This window comes from Calliopsis andreniformis, chromosome 6 (genome assembly GCF_051401765.1).
Source record: "Calliopsis andreniformis isolate RMS-2024a chromosome 6, iyCalAndr_principal, whole genome shotgun sequence".
NCBI lineage: Eukaryota > Metazoa > Arthropoda > Insecta > Hymenoptera > Andrenidae > Calliopsis > Calliopsis andreniformis.
The window spans coordinates 19924728-19940633 of record NC_135067.1 but is presented as its reverse complement, the minus strand read 5'-3'; the positions used below and the strand labels follow the sequence as shown (position 1 = coordinate 19940633).

The following is a 15906-nucleotide window of genomic DNA, read 5'->3' as shown; positions in this document are numbered from 1 at the left end:
ATTAAAACAGAATTTCACTCTTAAGAAAATTAGTCTGCAATTTTTAGCCCCAAATTATCGACCGTTCTTACGCTCCCCCTCCACCAAGTTAAATTTTTGAACCCATGATTCAACACCTACATCCTGCAGGTTTGCTTTTCCCCAGGAAATTTTTCCTAAACGAAATAACATTGAAGTTGAGAAAGGGAGGCCGCGTTTCCTTTGTCGTGAATTCTAATAATAGGGCCTATTTCCACGGGCATGCTCGCGTGGCGGCGTCAAAAATGCAGCGAGTCGGGTGCACGAGGTACGCGCAGCGGCGCAAGCAAACACGACGAGCAGAGGCCCAGCGTTGGGGTGTCACGCACCGTGGGCTTTTCGGCGCGTTCGTGGGTGGAACAGCCGCCACGTGAAAACAAGGAAACCGAGGATGAAAGGCCCTCTTGTTCGGATCGTCCCATATCCGATTGTTGCGCCGAATCATTTCACGTGTACGTCCTCGTTTAACGGTTTTCCCCTTGTTCATAGGCTGATCAATTAGGACCACCGTGCCTTCTATTATGCCCCCTTTTTTTCATTCCCCGCCCGTACAATTTCGTGAAACTCTTATTGGGGCCGCCGTGTTACGCGACTTTTAGTTTCTAATCCAGCTAACGGTCCCCCCTGTCGGCTGAGTCATTAATTAATGCTCCGTTTCGATTGTGACCGTTATCTGTAGCTACTGATTAGGCCAGTGAAGTATGTTCATTCGCCTTTTTTTGTGACGCTTGTGAAGTGATGGAGTGTTATTTTGGAATATGATAAAATTCAAATCCTTTAATTCTGGGCCGTTAGAATAGTTTCAAAGAATCTAGTCGCAGGTTTCTGAGGCGCTCTGAAATCGAGATAGTTATGTTTCTTTCAAAAAAGGAGATTAAAATTCTCGCCAATTGGCGCCCAAATGACCTGCCCTGATCATTAGTTTCCCGCCTTTCGGGTCGATGTCCTCCGGAACAACGAACCGCGCAACATCGAAAATAACGTCAGAGGCCCCTTTATCCCAGATATAGCTTGCGTTATTATGCGAGTCCTTTTTGTCCCCGCGGAACCGTTTCTGTCGAGACCTCGGTCTTCCCTTTGTAGAAGGACGAGAGACGCGTCAATTTGTGCCGCGCACGCGAGCTTCTTGGACCTCCATTTTCATATGGAACCGGAAACCCGCGCACGTGGTCCACGTGAACCAGAATGGGGGAACGTGCCATGGAAATTGTCGTCGAGACGCACGGAGAGACCCACCAACTACTTCTTTCGAGCGTTGACAGGCTTAATCGGTGAGCAGCGCATTCGCTTAAGTAGTTTTGTCATAAATTCTCGGCACTCGTATCAATTAAAACTAGAGAGGGATATGGGGCGCGGAGAAACTCGAGAGAGTGTTGATGTATCGCGAAGGAATATTTATTTGGCTTTTGAAAACTGTCACGGCGTTTGTGTGGATTGATAAGCGTCACAGTGTTATCGCGACGCTTTGAACGATCATAAGTGTTATTATCGTGGCTTGGCGTTGCTCGCCCGTTGCCAGGGTCTTCGATGATGTCACCCTGCTTAGTTTTGTGTTGTATAAGTTACGTTGTGCTGATCGAGGCTGTTTCTTTGACGGCGTCGATGGTTTGGTAAACACAGAGGTTTATTTTGCATGCAGCAAGATCCTGTGATCACTTATGTCGTGGAGATTTTTTTAGTTATTCTTTGGGGAACAGACAAACAAACAATATCTCACATTTATTAAGATTATATATATGAAATAACTTTTTTTCTACAAAATTTCTTGAAAACTCTTGAAAGTAAATATTCCCTAGGAAATTGTCTATCATCTATAAAACAAAATACAACTATTCCATTCAGCTTTAAAAAAGTTCCTCATTCAAGGAGGCTAATTTTCAGGTACACAACAGCTACAATATCCAATCCCCAATATCAAAATAATAGCCCCTCTTTCTTAAGAACCAATATCAATAACACGATATCGCCCAGCCACAGTCAGCATCGCCAAGGGTAAAGATCTCAGCATTTGAATCACCCTCAGACCCATCAAAGCCCGACGAGGCTCGGTATCGGCGGCTGGATCGATCAGCACCATCCAATGATGCAAAACGTAACCGTTCATCGATATCAAAACAGGCTTCTTGCATCTTCGCTCCAAGAGAGCCCTTTATCAGCGACGCCCTGATTAATCCTCGGCCGTCTGAATCGGCGCAACGGCGTTACAGGCGGATGTCTTTTTTGCCGTATCGAATATCGGGATGACGCGACCCCCTGTTCCAAGTGCGCATAACTTTCCCCCTGTGGTTTATGGATACCGTAGCAATGCGCTGTTCACCATCGCGTACCGGCATGGCGAGCACGTTTCTCGTGCGCGACACCGTTTTACGAGCTCCCCTGTGCGTGGGATCGGAATAATTACGTCATCGTTATAAACGATCCTCGCGAGGCGACGTCGCGCGTAGCCAGGATCAACGAGGAAAGAACGGTAGGGGAAGGGAGGCTTTGTTGATTCGTCAGCGAAGGGAGTCGAGGGAGCGAGACTCGAAAACGCGTCACAGCGACCCCCAGTTGTTCCTGGACATTTACAAACGAGCTAGCCTGGAAACAAAGTTCGAACGATGATTCCTCGGATCGATCGACAGGGTCGACTCCCGCGGCGTCATTCGACTTCCTCGATCACGATCAACATTCACTCGAACGATGATGAATAACAGTTGGCCACAGCTCCGTGGCGAAAGAGCGAAGAGTCTGTGTTTGACTTGGTGACTGGCTCAATGGAATTCTAAAATCATTTCTTCTATTTACCCTTCCCCCACTTGGGCCCAGGCCTCGCTGGAATGAGATACGATGATGAAGAGCACCCAAAAGCGACTGGCAAATATTTGCCCGCTTTTAATGGCGAACCGTACCCGTGACGCAGTGAGGCTTCGGATGGGCCACGTGGGAGGTAGGATATATGAACGGTAGTTAAATTCGAGAAACTGGGAATGTCGCGAATGAGCGCGTTTTCGGGGATGTTTTAAGAGCTGTTTACTGAATGCTTCAGGGAAAAGGGTTTTGTTTGAGGAAACAGCGGGTTAAGTATGATGGTACAATTAGTATAGTGGATTTCGGTGAAAGCACGCGAAGTCTCGTATCTGAGTATTTGAATAATATTTGAGTATTCATTTCCTGGAGATTATAGGAGGAAACATTTACTATTCAACAGTTTCAATATTATTTAAATAGTACATTTAAAAAAATTGCGCGCAAAGGCAGGTGTAAGCTCGATTTATTTTCATTGCAAAAATTTGCATAATCCAGAGAGTGGAACGTCCATCTGGATCAGGGCATATGAAAGACGATCTAAGCGAACGAATTAAAGGAGCTCGTTGAACGAATTATTTAAATGGAAGCGCGAGCGACTTCAAGATTTCTCGGACAGTACAATGGTGACGAGTCGCATCCACTTAAGCATCGCCTCTTACCAACGCGACTCATTCTTCTCCTCGATAAGTCCGCGGATAAGTTCGTCGAGCCTCGTCGCCATGCATATTTAATTCTTCAGCTGCGGACGACGTATATACGTCTTAGGCGGAAATAACCACCTATCTACAGAGAACTTGCGTCACATAAAATTAATTCCAATTTTCAGTCGGCAGTCTCGCATTTCAAAATAATTGAAGAATTAATAGAATTCATTAGAATTAGTTAAATTTGTTTAACAGATTCTTTACTTCCACCCAGAGTCATGAGAAAGTAGGTACTTAATAGTGGTGGATCTCTATGTCTTAATATAAATCTTCAATTAAATCTTGAATACCACCAGATCTTTACATCTTCACAGGTCCAAAAGAAAAAAAGTCAGTGTCTTCTTCCTACGTTAAAATAATATTTCAAGTACACTAAGGTTTGCTTGCAACCAGCATGCGAGCATTCTCCATAATTCAAGGCCACGGTTGCGTAAATCTCGGGCATATTAGGAAAGCGTGATCCGTGAATGCGTCGCCGTGAATGAGCTGGAAACTACGGGCAACAGAGAGAGAATTTCCGAGATGTAAATGTGAACGACGGCACAATGGTTTCTCTCCCTCGCCGCGTAAGCGCAACTGGTTGCATAAGCGGAAGCGCATTCGGCTCCACGGCTGCATAATATATGCACTACGGAGTACGCCGTGGGTGATTTATAGCGGCGAACCGGGTAACCGCGGGGGGAACAAAGGGCCTGCGTGTCGTAGACCTTTTCGTTACGGAAGGTGGACGAAAAAGTGAACAAGCGGGTCGAGATTAAGATTTAAACCGCTGGTTCTCAAACTTTTCTCTTTGGTACACACCTTTATACGTTCTCAAAGCCTCGTGTCTTAGTATAATTATAAATGCCACCTTTACGTGAACACAATACCAAGTGCTTCATTATCTTTTGATGTTTATTGCAGCAGTGTACGTCGGGCTATGTAAAACTGTAGAGTTAGAGTAGTTTATCTTTTCTGGAGAAAAATTAGAAATTGTGACTTCTGATTCGAAAATCCCTCTTTACTGCTATCTTCTTTCGTCCCCCTTCACAAGAAGTCAATGAATCCCACAGAGTGAACCCTCGCAAGACCCACCTCTCAATTGAGAACGAGGGATTTAAGGAAACCGGTCCCCACTGATGCAACTTTAATCCTGGCGCTTGAATCTCCACACCAAAAAAAAGTACAGTATAAAATAGTATCAGCAGTTGTATTCCTTTTTCTCTTTAACCAATTTCACGTTTCTCCTGTATTACCCTATCTCTCTATGACCTTGAGGAGATACCAAAATCGTTATCGAAGTAGTCAAACACTCAAAGACTTTACGACTGCAGAACTCCAAGGCCACGCTACTAAACTAGCTGTCCTCGATTGGCTGAATATTTTTTATCGCATAGTCATTTTTCGCTTTTATCTATGCAATTGTCCACGAAAATAGGTCGCTTATCTTTACTTTTCGCGTCAGGATGTCTTAGAGTGTCTGGTCAACGTGTGACTCGACCCACTTACAATTGCGGGTTTATCAGGGCAGAGGGACGACGTGAACGCAGCAGGGGATCGGACAGATCGATGAAACGATCTCGATCCGTCGAACAAGCTACGCTAGAGGCTCGTATCCCTTGCGAAAAGGTCAATGTCGACTCACGATCGTAAATCGACGGAGACCATGGCATTCCTTCTGGCTTGCCTGCCTCTCCAAGTGGTTCGTGCCATGTACGTAGCTAGACTGACTAGTCAATTAATGTGGTCCAGGATGGTCCGAATGCTCGGCTGTCATAAAGAATGGAACGGATCGATAAGATTCGCGACTTAGTTTCGCGTTGGCGCTGCCAGGATCAAGTTCAAAGCGGAGAGACTGGTGTGCACCCTCGTGCATGTGGAGGTCAATGGAACTCTTTACGATCCCAGCCACGATCGGTATCGGAACATCTCTTTATCCTTCCTCTCAGGAGTCGGGACTTTCCAATAAGGCCTGCCTCGCCATATACGAAACCAGACAAACTGGTCGATTGAGTCTTTGTAGAAGTGTTCGTGTAACAGTCTCGCTACCTGAATTAAGGAAAAAAAATCTGTCACGCAGCTTTCGATAAGAATCCATCGAAAGATTTATGGGAACAGCGCAAGCCCGCTCTCCGTGTACACAACTGTCCCGATTGATTCCGCCGATCGGATATCATTTATTTATATAGGGTACTCGGTGATAGTTGGGGGAAGATTTGAGGGGAGATTCTGAGACATTAAAATAGGATTAAAATCAAGAATAATGAAATTAAAGTCGATCTTCCGCTTATTAATTATGGAGCATCCAGAGATTCTCATGAAAGGAGTCCCAGAGGCTCCTGGGCCCTACAATTATAATCACTTCAATCTATTTGAAATAGATATCCTCCGATTTGATGTTTAAGTAAACAGGGCACAGGTGATTTTCGAGCGATTAGCTTGATAGTATGAGGGTTGCATCAGAGTTACTGCAAAGTGGTTGCAGCCTACGGCCACATTGCACGCTGAACTCTGGCTGGCCAATTAATATGGTCCATGGTCATGCGAGAGGCCTAGCAGAATGGGGTATATCGATTTGCAGTGTCAAGGGACTGACTGCTTATCTAAACGAGTCACGGCTCGTCGGCTTCATTGAGGATTCACGGAAATCCACTGCGTGTCTGCTCATGATTTACCGAAGACACTGGCAAGTAGGTCATCCGTGACTAACCGTGGGCTTATTGAGCATCATGCTCTCGCCGACTTTTTACGATTCACATCTCCAGTTCCCTCTGACGAGGGAGAGGCCACTTCGTGGCCTATCATCGCGCACGGATCCTGTCAGTGAGTCAAAGTGTGATTTTATATTTGAATGATATTTTCTTTAAAAAATAAGATAGGCTAGGATCCTCTTTGAGGTCGCGAGTGAACAATTTTGTGAAGCTGTTTTGGAAATAGAAGTTTTCTTCAATGAAAGGGGGTTGCATTGATAGAAGACCTAAAATCAATTACCTACTCAATTTTGCTACTAAATGGTATGGTAGATTAGAGTACTAGTTTTATAGGTTCTAGGGTAATTTGTCTGTTTGATAGGCGGGGATCATTTAACTGCGAGTTTGCGTGAGAAGAAGTAAGAGGTAGATAATGGGTTGCTTGGATAGTGTTGAATTAGCAGGTGATAATTATCTATTCTCTGATAAAAGCATATAGCAACAGTATTTCATTGAAGATTTTGTGATATCCTAGAAACTTTTGATTGAAGTTTCTAGGATAATTTCCAGATATTCAAGACTTCTTGAACAACAGTGATTAACTTCTAAGCTACAACTCATACAATCTCTCACTTTCGTGTCTTGCACCTTATCAGCCGAGGTTTTTTCGTTCCTCTCCACCTTTTACACGCCCATTAAAGATACGATCCTTCTCCGAATTCGAGAGTATCGCACTCACAGTGGATTAAATTCCTTGAACTCGACAAATTATCAATTCACCCAAGGACAGCCATTCACGATCAAGTTGGATCCGCGACGTCGCTAAAGCGAAATTCGCATAATGCCGCGTATCGAATTCCCCTTGTCGGGTAGATGTAACCCGACGCCGTGGGTGGAAAGGAACGAAAGATACGGTTCGTAATGTGCCAGGGTTGGTTCGTTCCTGGCCCTTTATATCGATGGTAATGAAGAAGACACGGTGCCATTACACGGGCCGTCAGCCGTGTCAACGGGGCTCCTTGACATCGCGATAGCTGCTAGAAAATATGTTAGGGGACGCGTCGCCTGTATCCACGACGGTCAATTAATCGTATTCACAGGGCTACGCCCTGAACTTCTCGAGGACTTCAGTCTCCTTTCACCAAATGCACGATCACTGTCTTTCTTTTTCTTCGTCGAGGCTGACTCATCGTTTAACGACCGTTTAATCGTCTCTGCAAGCAGCATCGCGTCTTTCCCCTAGTTCCCCAACTGCTCTTTTGCTTCTCATCAATGACGAGGATTGTTAGCTAACACCCGGCGGCGATGAAGGCTGCGAGATCAGGTATAAATCGTAATCCCCCATCGTTAGCGTAAATCGTAAGGAGCAAGTGATTGTTATAGGTTCACCGATGAGCAGTAAGCACGCCGGTTACGAGAGATTTGAGATACGTGCGTGAGTTCCCTTCTGTCCGCGAAGATTCCCAGAAACACCGTCTCCAAACAAGGGAGAGTATTAGATACTACGCGAGGGGGACGTGCGTAGGGTTAAGTGTCTACGTGACCGGATTTCACGATCGATTCCGCTGGTTCAAGTTCGTTGGTCGCCGAGGGCGAATGTCGCCGCTGAAAAACCCTTGATTGGTTTCCTTCTCGTGTTTGTCGGTGTCGTATTATGAAATCTTATCGCTAGGCGTTTACCGAAGAATGGAGAAGAAGGGGTGCAAGGTGCTTGCGTTGACGGTGTACAACACTTCGTTAATAGTGAAGTAATATTAAGACAAAAAAAGAATAAAAAAGAGTTACATATTTTTATTGAATTTGGAATCTCTACAGTGTTAAATATGTTCACAGTTCTGTGACCCATAAATGGTTAGAAATAATAGTAATCGTTAATAATATCCTCAGATGTGGAATAGCTTTCATGAAGTATTGACTACCATCGTACCATGTTCGATCACGTAAAGATTCCTTAAACGACCTTCTAATGGAAATTTGAATTGACGTCTGACATGCGTTTCAAGTACCAGCAAGCTGGTCACCGTTTACACAAAGAGTGATAAACTGTTGACATTCGCCTACTAACGCGGGACGAGAACGCGTGTAGCAAATAATTACCACATCCTGCTCGTCCGTACGTACTGCAGGCCTTGAGAACCACCCGCGGTTTTAAGCTATTAAGAAAGTTTTTACGCTCGACGAAGAGAGCCTGCCGCAAATGCACTCCTTTTTGCCACTTATTATACCCCCTTTGCTCTTAATATCCTCCACTGCAGGCACATCTCTTCCTCTTCCTTATTAAACATCTCCACGAGTGCTACAGATTTCTGTGAGGGAACATTATTTCAGATTCGCGTGAAAAGCTTCTAGTGAATGAACAACTGTGTCCTCACGTGCAGTCTATCAGTGGCTATTATGAACAGCCCTGGTAAGTAGATCTAGACAACCATTTTCAGCCGACGTGATATACGGATTCCTCAAGTCATCGAGTTCTTCCTTGAACCTCTTCCACGTTATCTCTCATAATATAAAAGGCTGTTTATCAGACCAAGCTGTTAGAGCACCGATTCTCAGTAGCTGTTTCTGACATTGTCATGGATAAGATTACTCAGGGGGAAAAGCGTACGTGATATTTCATTATCATTCTACCGAATTTATCTTCAGTCGCGCGTTGAGTTACCCGCTGCCCTATTCCTTGCGAGTTGCCGAGAGTACGCACTGTGTGCGTGGCGAAATCGGAGCAGAGGTTCCTGGAGGGAGGCTAGAGCGCAAGGCGCGGTTGGTTGCACGAGCTGCGTCTAAATCAGGCGGCTTTGGACTTCATAAAAATCCAGGCGTAGCGCGTCTTCGTGGTTCCGCCACGCTTGGCCCTCTCTACTGGCGTCTAGTATTTAGAACCGCGCCGAGGATCGCGTGCTTCTTGTTTTAACATTTCATAGCAGTCTGTGATGAGTGAAACCCTAAGAAGGAAGAACCTATTTGACAAATATTGGGCATCACTCTATTTATAGTATTTCCAATTACTGCTATATTCACCGTATTTTCAAATTATGTAGAGCACACAAATTTTCCTTATTTTTTGTAAAACCACGCTTGACTACCAGAACACAAATCGACTCTAAATGCCTCACCATAAACTCATCAGTGGTCTCCAATCCAGTAGCAAGGGGACACTACATAATTCTGATCCAGACCAAAGGGGCTCCACACAAAAAGCATGGAAGGCACGTTGGTGGTTCCCCCGGTCGTCTAGCCGCCATTGGCCAGCTTCTAAGACCCGAAACCGTATAGCATCTGCGATCTTACGTTATCTTCCCGCTTGGCAGCTCGCCAGCCTCAATGTCGTCCCTTTGGCTATTTCGCCCAGCGGCGTTATATCCCTTGCAGCCGTGCGCGCGGTTATTTTCGCGTGTTGAACCGGCGGCGGGCTGCAATCATGGATTATTTCGAATCGTTCATCGTTCCCCGCGTGCTCTGGCCCTCCTCGGCGCGGGTTGCGCAAGAGGTTCTCGCGTCTTGGTTCGACGCATGGGAGACTCTATTCCGTTCCCGAAAAATTCATGACGCAACTCATCGGCCGAGGAAAAGGGAAAGAACAGAGACGGCCGATGTCGCAACGACTGAAACATGACGCCGTGAGAACTGGACCCATTAGTCATCGGTTCGAGTTGAATTAGATTCGTGGATTACGGCGTTATCATTTGTGAGGAGTTGTTCCTGCTTCCGTCCTGAGAGCAGGCTTGGTAGTTCGCAGGGACGATGTATCCACGCTTGGGGAACTAGGAATTACGGTCTCTGCTTGCTCATTCTGAGCGAGTAACTGGCTAAACGCGTTTCAGTAACGGGTTGAGAGGAACAGTAACAATGTACTGGCAGCCTTCCTTAAGTTCAAAGATCTTTGATCGTCGGTTGAGGAGATGTTTAACGGATGATTGCGATATTGTTAGATGCTGAATATGTATATGTAATTATCTATTGCAGGTAATGTGAGATTTTGTTATTTTTTTTTATTTAAGATATTAGGTTTTACTGGATGGGGTTACTCTTTGTTACAATGAGAACTTTTATTAACTGAAAAGGTTGGCAATTTCATTTACCGTTTTTGTATCTGCTGTATGTCGTTAACTTGTGATATACAATTTGTTAGGTATGCATAAATTAATGGAAATCTTCTTCTTTCATGATCTACCTGGTAAGGAAGATCAGTTTCACTGTGTTTATCAGCCGATGTCTAATGAATTCTACTGCTTATCATAAAGCTTCCAGATCTACTCGTAAAACATTCCTTCTGAATTAATCGACCATAACTACAACCTTTTAAAACCACTCCTAAACCATTAATAAACTCAAATGTTCATGAAGTACAGAATGCTCATTAAATTCTTGAATTTAAATTTTGTTTTGAAGGAAACGCAATTCTGATTAGAATAAATATTTCAGTGAAGTATCTATACTTCACATGTCTTTCTTATTTAATGAAATGCATAAATATTCACCTCACGTCAGCTCTATTATTACACACTGACTTGCACGAAAAAGCTGCAAGCATTTAGCTAAATGGTAGTCCGTGGGTGATCAGTCCAGCCAGAACACTATCCAGCGTAAATCTGCAGCATTCAGTTCATTTAATATTTAAATAAAAAGTATGTATGCTTTGCAGACTTACGCGTATTTTATTCAGTCTAATTCCTCAAACTTGCTTCACAATAATTTACCCATTGCGCAACAGAAATGGCCAAAAGTCGGGCACAGAAATCAGACAAGGTTCCTTCAGTCTGCAATAACCAAGACGATGACTACTGCAAGCGACTATATATGGCCGAGAAACGAAAATTTCGCTCTCCCAGTGACGAAACCCCGTCTTAAAATCATCGTCCTCGGTATATTTACAAGTTTCGTAAACGGACAATATCATTGACCTCAGAGTTCACCACGCTTGGGACACCTGGCGACTTTTTAAGAGAGCCACACGGGTCAATTCGGCCAATGGCACTCCCCGTTTTATTATCCACGAAGTCCCTGACACACACATACTCGGTTCAGAACAGTGCACGAGCTCACGCTGCACATTCCACCGCGGTGGGCGCGCGCACACTAACACCCGCGACTCCCACCTCCTTTCGTGGTATTTTACACGCAGCCACGAACACGCACCGCGCTACTCCACGTTGTTTACGGACGCACACGTGTCCAACGCGGCGTATGTGAAACGAGAAGGTTCCCTCTCGGAATAAGAGTGCGTGTCTCTTAGCAATAATAACCATTAAGGCGTGAGGGAATGTGAAGGGTGACGTCACCCATTCAACATTCGTGATCCATCGAACGCTGTCAACCTCAGCCTTTGAAGGATAAATTCTGAATCTTAATATCCGCGGAACCCTCCATCACTGCTTGACGCACGCCAGAAATTCCTGCGAACCGGGGACCACCTTTTTGTGGCTGATGTGTTGAGAATAGGTTCGTGAATTGGCTCTTGAGACGGTAGTTGAGAAGGTCTAGTAGGAGAAAGTGAAACTGAGAAATGGCAAGTGAGTCTTAAGTTGAAACATTGAGAATTTGAAAATTTGAAAGTTTGAAAATTTGAATATTTGAAAATTTGAATATTTGAAAATTTGAATATTTGAAAATTTAAATATTTGAATATTTGAAAATTTTCGAAGTAACTGAATCGCCTATTTCTCTACTTACTATTGTTCCTCCGTCTCCCTTTTCTACATTCCAGGCTCAGGTATTCCCCTAAACATGCTCACAGCTACCGGAGAGACTATTGCATTACTTGGCTAAAGTTAGGAGAATGGAATGTTCATCGAGCAGTATAATGTAATTTGGAGTATCTAACAGGATATGTACTGCAGGCATTGAGATAATAGAAAAGAACGAGAGTTTTCTCTCGACGTCGGGTATCAATAACGAAGTCCAGAAATGCCCCAACATTCCCCCATGGTGCAGCGATACTTTTGCGTGGGAGGGAACATTTGCCGAGGCAAACAGATAGTGTTTATAGGGGAGAAGGACACGATCGATAAGAGAGACGACTTGCGATCGTTAGACGATGTCCTCGAGCTTGTTTCCTTGTACCCACAATCTTTATTTTCCATTGGGAAGTGAAATGAAATGCTCCAGATAACTTCATCAGACCATATTACCATAGAGTAAGTTTCTACAGAATGTTAATGAAATAGTACCTACCTTTTCAGAGAAGACGCCCTATATTAAAAAACTAAAATAAAAGAAGAAGAAACCTTGCGTATGATTGATAATCTCACCTATCAAAAGATGATGATAGATAATCATGACGTAACTCGGGTCACATTTCCTCAGGCGCTTCCACATACACCTTTAGGAATACTTATACACCTTCACCTACAAAATCGAATATTGAGATTCAGGAAAAATCACGTGGTATGGATTTAAAAAAAGCGTCTCGTCGATATGATTATTCGCTGATCCTAAATTGAAATTCCAATGAAGCAAGGTCTTTTCGCAGAAGAATTGCAGCATTGGCAGAGGCCTCGACGACCACGCTTTGACATTTCGAATCGACCTAGCAGTCGTATTTCCAATTTAGAAGAACTATTCGCGTTCCCCGCGAAGACAAGCGAGTTTTCTCTTCGCGGAAACGGCTCGCGAAATGAACATGCTCTTGATTAAACGGTCCTCGCTTCCGCGGAAATATAAGCGGGGGCGGTTTTTGCAATTACGTCGTGTCTGTCGCGTCTACGTGCGTTCCCGTCGAACGAACAATATCGTCAGGACTAAAACGGAAACTAGTGGATCGGTTCTGATGAAAATTCCTCCCGATGTAGGCGACAGCAGAAAATTATTCCTGTCGATGCCCGAGGAACCGTAATGCGATTCCGACTGTTGTCCACTTTCCACTCGTGTATCGCGACGCTTACGTGGCGAAAGGAATGCAAGCTGCATATCGATAAATTCTGATTGCTCGTTTCTCATCGATGGAATTCTCCGTACCTATCGCCCAGAGAAAAATAATGCTCCGAACTTCTATTTGAATGTACTGTTCGATCATAGAAGCATAATTTACGATCACAGTCGAGGGAGTAATGGACTTTAGATAAGAGGAAAAAAATTGTGAGTACAAAGGAAAACAGCGTAAGTCACATACTTCTGTTTTTCGGATATTCCAGATACATACTTCAGGTCAATCCCTTTCTACTGAAAGCACAACAGAAGTTTTAAAAAAACTTCCCCCTGTTAAACAAAATTTAATATTGCGTAACAAGTCAGTATTTCATCCCCACTAACAAGTCAAAATATTCCTACCTAAACCCTAAGTTAAATCTCTATTCCAAATGTACCCTCAGTAGAATAGATCTTCCCCCGCTACCCGTCGACCCTCCTCTTCCTCAGAAACCACTCCACCCTTCCACATTGTCCTAACTATACCCCAAGACTGCTCCGTCACAGCATAAATCGCAACCTCAGCGTAATTGCACCCTTAGCAGGCACTCTGACATTTCTCAGGCAACGTCGACCGCTGCACCTGATCTCTCAAGCTAATTTACCTAGCCCCCACCAGTTGATTTGTGGCAGGGTTGTAGGTCAGCTAACTGCGGAACAAAGCTCGTAGAAACGCGAGTTTATCGGCGAGTGACGGCTTGCTAACGTAATGGTAGCAGGCGGTCGGATGACGTGTACGTTTCACGTGTATCAGAGTCATGAGGCAGGTCCTTTTTTTGGCCATCTACTCGGGGTGACATCATCGCTCGCAACGCGTGTGCCTAATGCAAAATCGTTTCGCGGTTTTCAGGCACGTCCGTTATTCTTTCGTGTACGTACACAAGTGCCACCTTGAATCCCAATAGAATAGAAGCTCGAAGATGTCAGAAGGAGAGGGGGGAGGTCAAAGAGAGGCGGGATCGCGGGATTTTTTTTTCTATTTCGCAAGACCTCCCCGATGAAGCTGCGTCGAGTTTCTTGCGTCGCGGCTTTATTGCACTCGCGCTCGGATGCCTGGTTTATGATGCATTGCGTATTGCAATTTCTTCCCATTCACCTTGAGCGCCGGATGTATAGATCGGCTTTCAGATGTCCTTCTCTTTGTCCGCTAAAACGGAACGGCGGAGACATAAATTATCTAAAATTCACGGCGCTCGTAACCGGTAGCCACCAATCACGCGCGTTAAGGTGTATAGGATTCTTCTGCTGGGGTTCCTGGGATTCTACGCCGACTGGCGTATCATTACTCAAAGCGACGGGGATCGAAAGGGATCTGGAAAAATCGATTCGAGCAGGAAACGATAAGTCACGTCTCCGTGCGTCTGGTAATCAGGTTTAAGTGGCGGTCGCGGGGTGTGCGACGCCTTTAATTCCTCCAGCTTTCCAATCAATTTCCGCGCTCGACTTTCGAGCCTCTCGGGAAACTTATTGCTGCGGTTCGACACGCGAGGTCACCGCGAAGAGCTCGTAAGTGTCCATGGTGAGAGTAAACTGAGCAATGGGACATCGTGGCGTCTTTCTAGGTCGTTGCTAGGGGAGAGTTCAGCATCGACGCGCCGTGTTCGGGGGTTGCAGGCTAAGTAGAAACAGAACTACCGGCACACGGTGGTCAGCCATTAACCTAGATTCATGCCTCCTTCTCGGTTTAATCATACCTCTTATCGGACATAATGGCAGCGTTCCTGTCGAGACTTGGATAAATATTTTCAGACTTCTTCGGAATTTTAATAAAGTAACTTTAAAGTATTCAATGCTGAGGAGTTATTCAGAATCGTATTCATATTACATGGATAGTATACTAGGTTATTCATAAGTGCAAGTCCAAGGACCAAAATATTTTCAGATATTACATCCCAAAGCCTAGTTCTAAATATTTTACACACAGGAATTATTTCTTCAGATTATTTGAAGATAGCTAGTTTGCGACTTGAACTGTTTTGCCTCACTCATTCAATTATCAGGTCGACCGAAAGATTTAAATAAGTTAATAACTGCCTAATAATAACTCTAGACTTATCAATAATTAATAATCCCACAATACCTTCTTCATCTACTGCAACCTCAAAAAATTACTTGCTTTTGCTGTTCCACGAGTTTTCTTTTAATCCACAAAAATTGATAGGTTTCGAAACTCCGAGTTCCTAATAGCTTTCAGAGTACTCTGCTACACCGTCCTTCGTCCCATTTTCCAAGCCGAACATAGTCTCTAATCTCGTTACCAGGTGAGCGTTATCGACACGGAACAAAGAGTCAAAGGATCTCCGTGAAAGGCACAGTGCATTCGGTCTGCTTTCAAATTTAGCCGGACGTTATCAAAGAGCATTGGCGACGCTCTAAATCCAAGGATCCTTTCGCGAGCCACCCCCTGGAGTCGAGCATAAATTGACCCTCTCTAATAGAGGGTACGAGATGTCGACAAACGACAACGCGTTCCTGGTATCGTATGTGGCTGCGAGTTGAACTAGGTCAGATCATGGCTTTACCTGACAAGCGACCATAACGAAATTAAAGAAGTCCAACGACGCGGTGTCCAACATGTGCTCGATTTCACGACTCCTCTTTTTCTCCCCCTCGATAAGGGCGTGGCGGTCTGGGTAAAATCAAAGGACGTATATTACGTGCTGGACACGGGAGGTCGACGCGCCTGAAAACGGGGTAAACTGGGTGTAGACACGCGGCCTAGGGTGTGGGCCTCTTATTTCGTTCGTTCTACCGTTTCACCCGGATGGTTCAACGCTTCGCCCGCCCCCGCGCTAGGCACGTGAACCAGAAGAAGTAGGAAAGCA

At 44.7% G+C, this 15906-nt stretch overlaps 1 protein-coding gene across 1 annotated transcript in view; it reads left to right on the top strand.

Annotated features, from left to right (window-relative positions):
- LOC143180861 (lachesin) overlaps positions 1-15906 on the top strand; it is a 57657-nt gene that overhangs the window by 36627 nt on the left and 5124 nt on the right. The gene's annotated exons all lie outside the window — the stretch shown is intronic.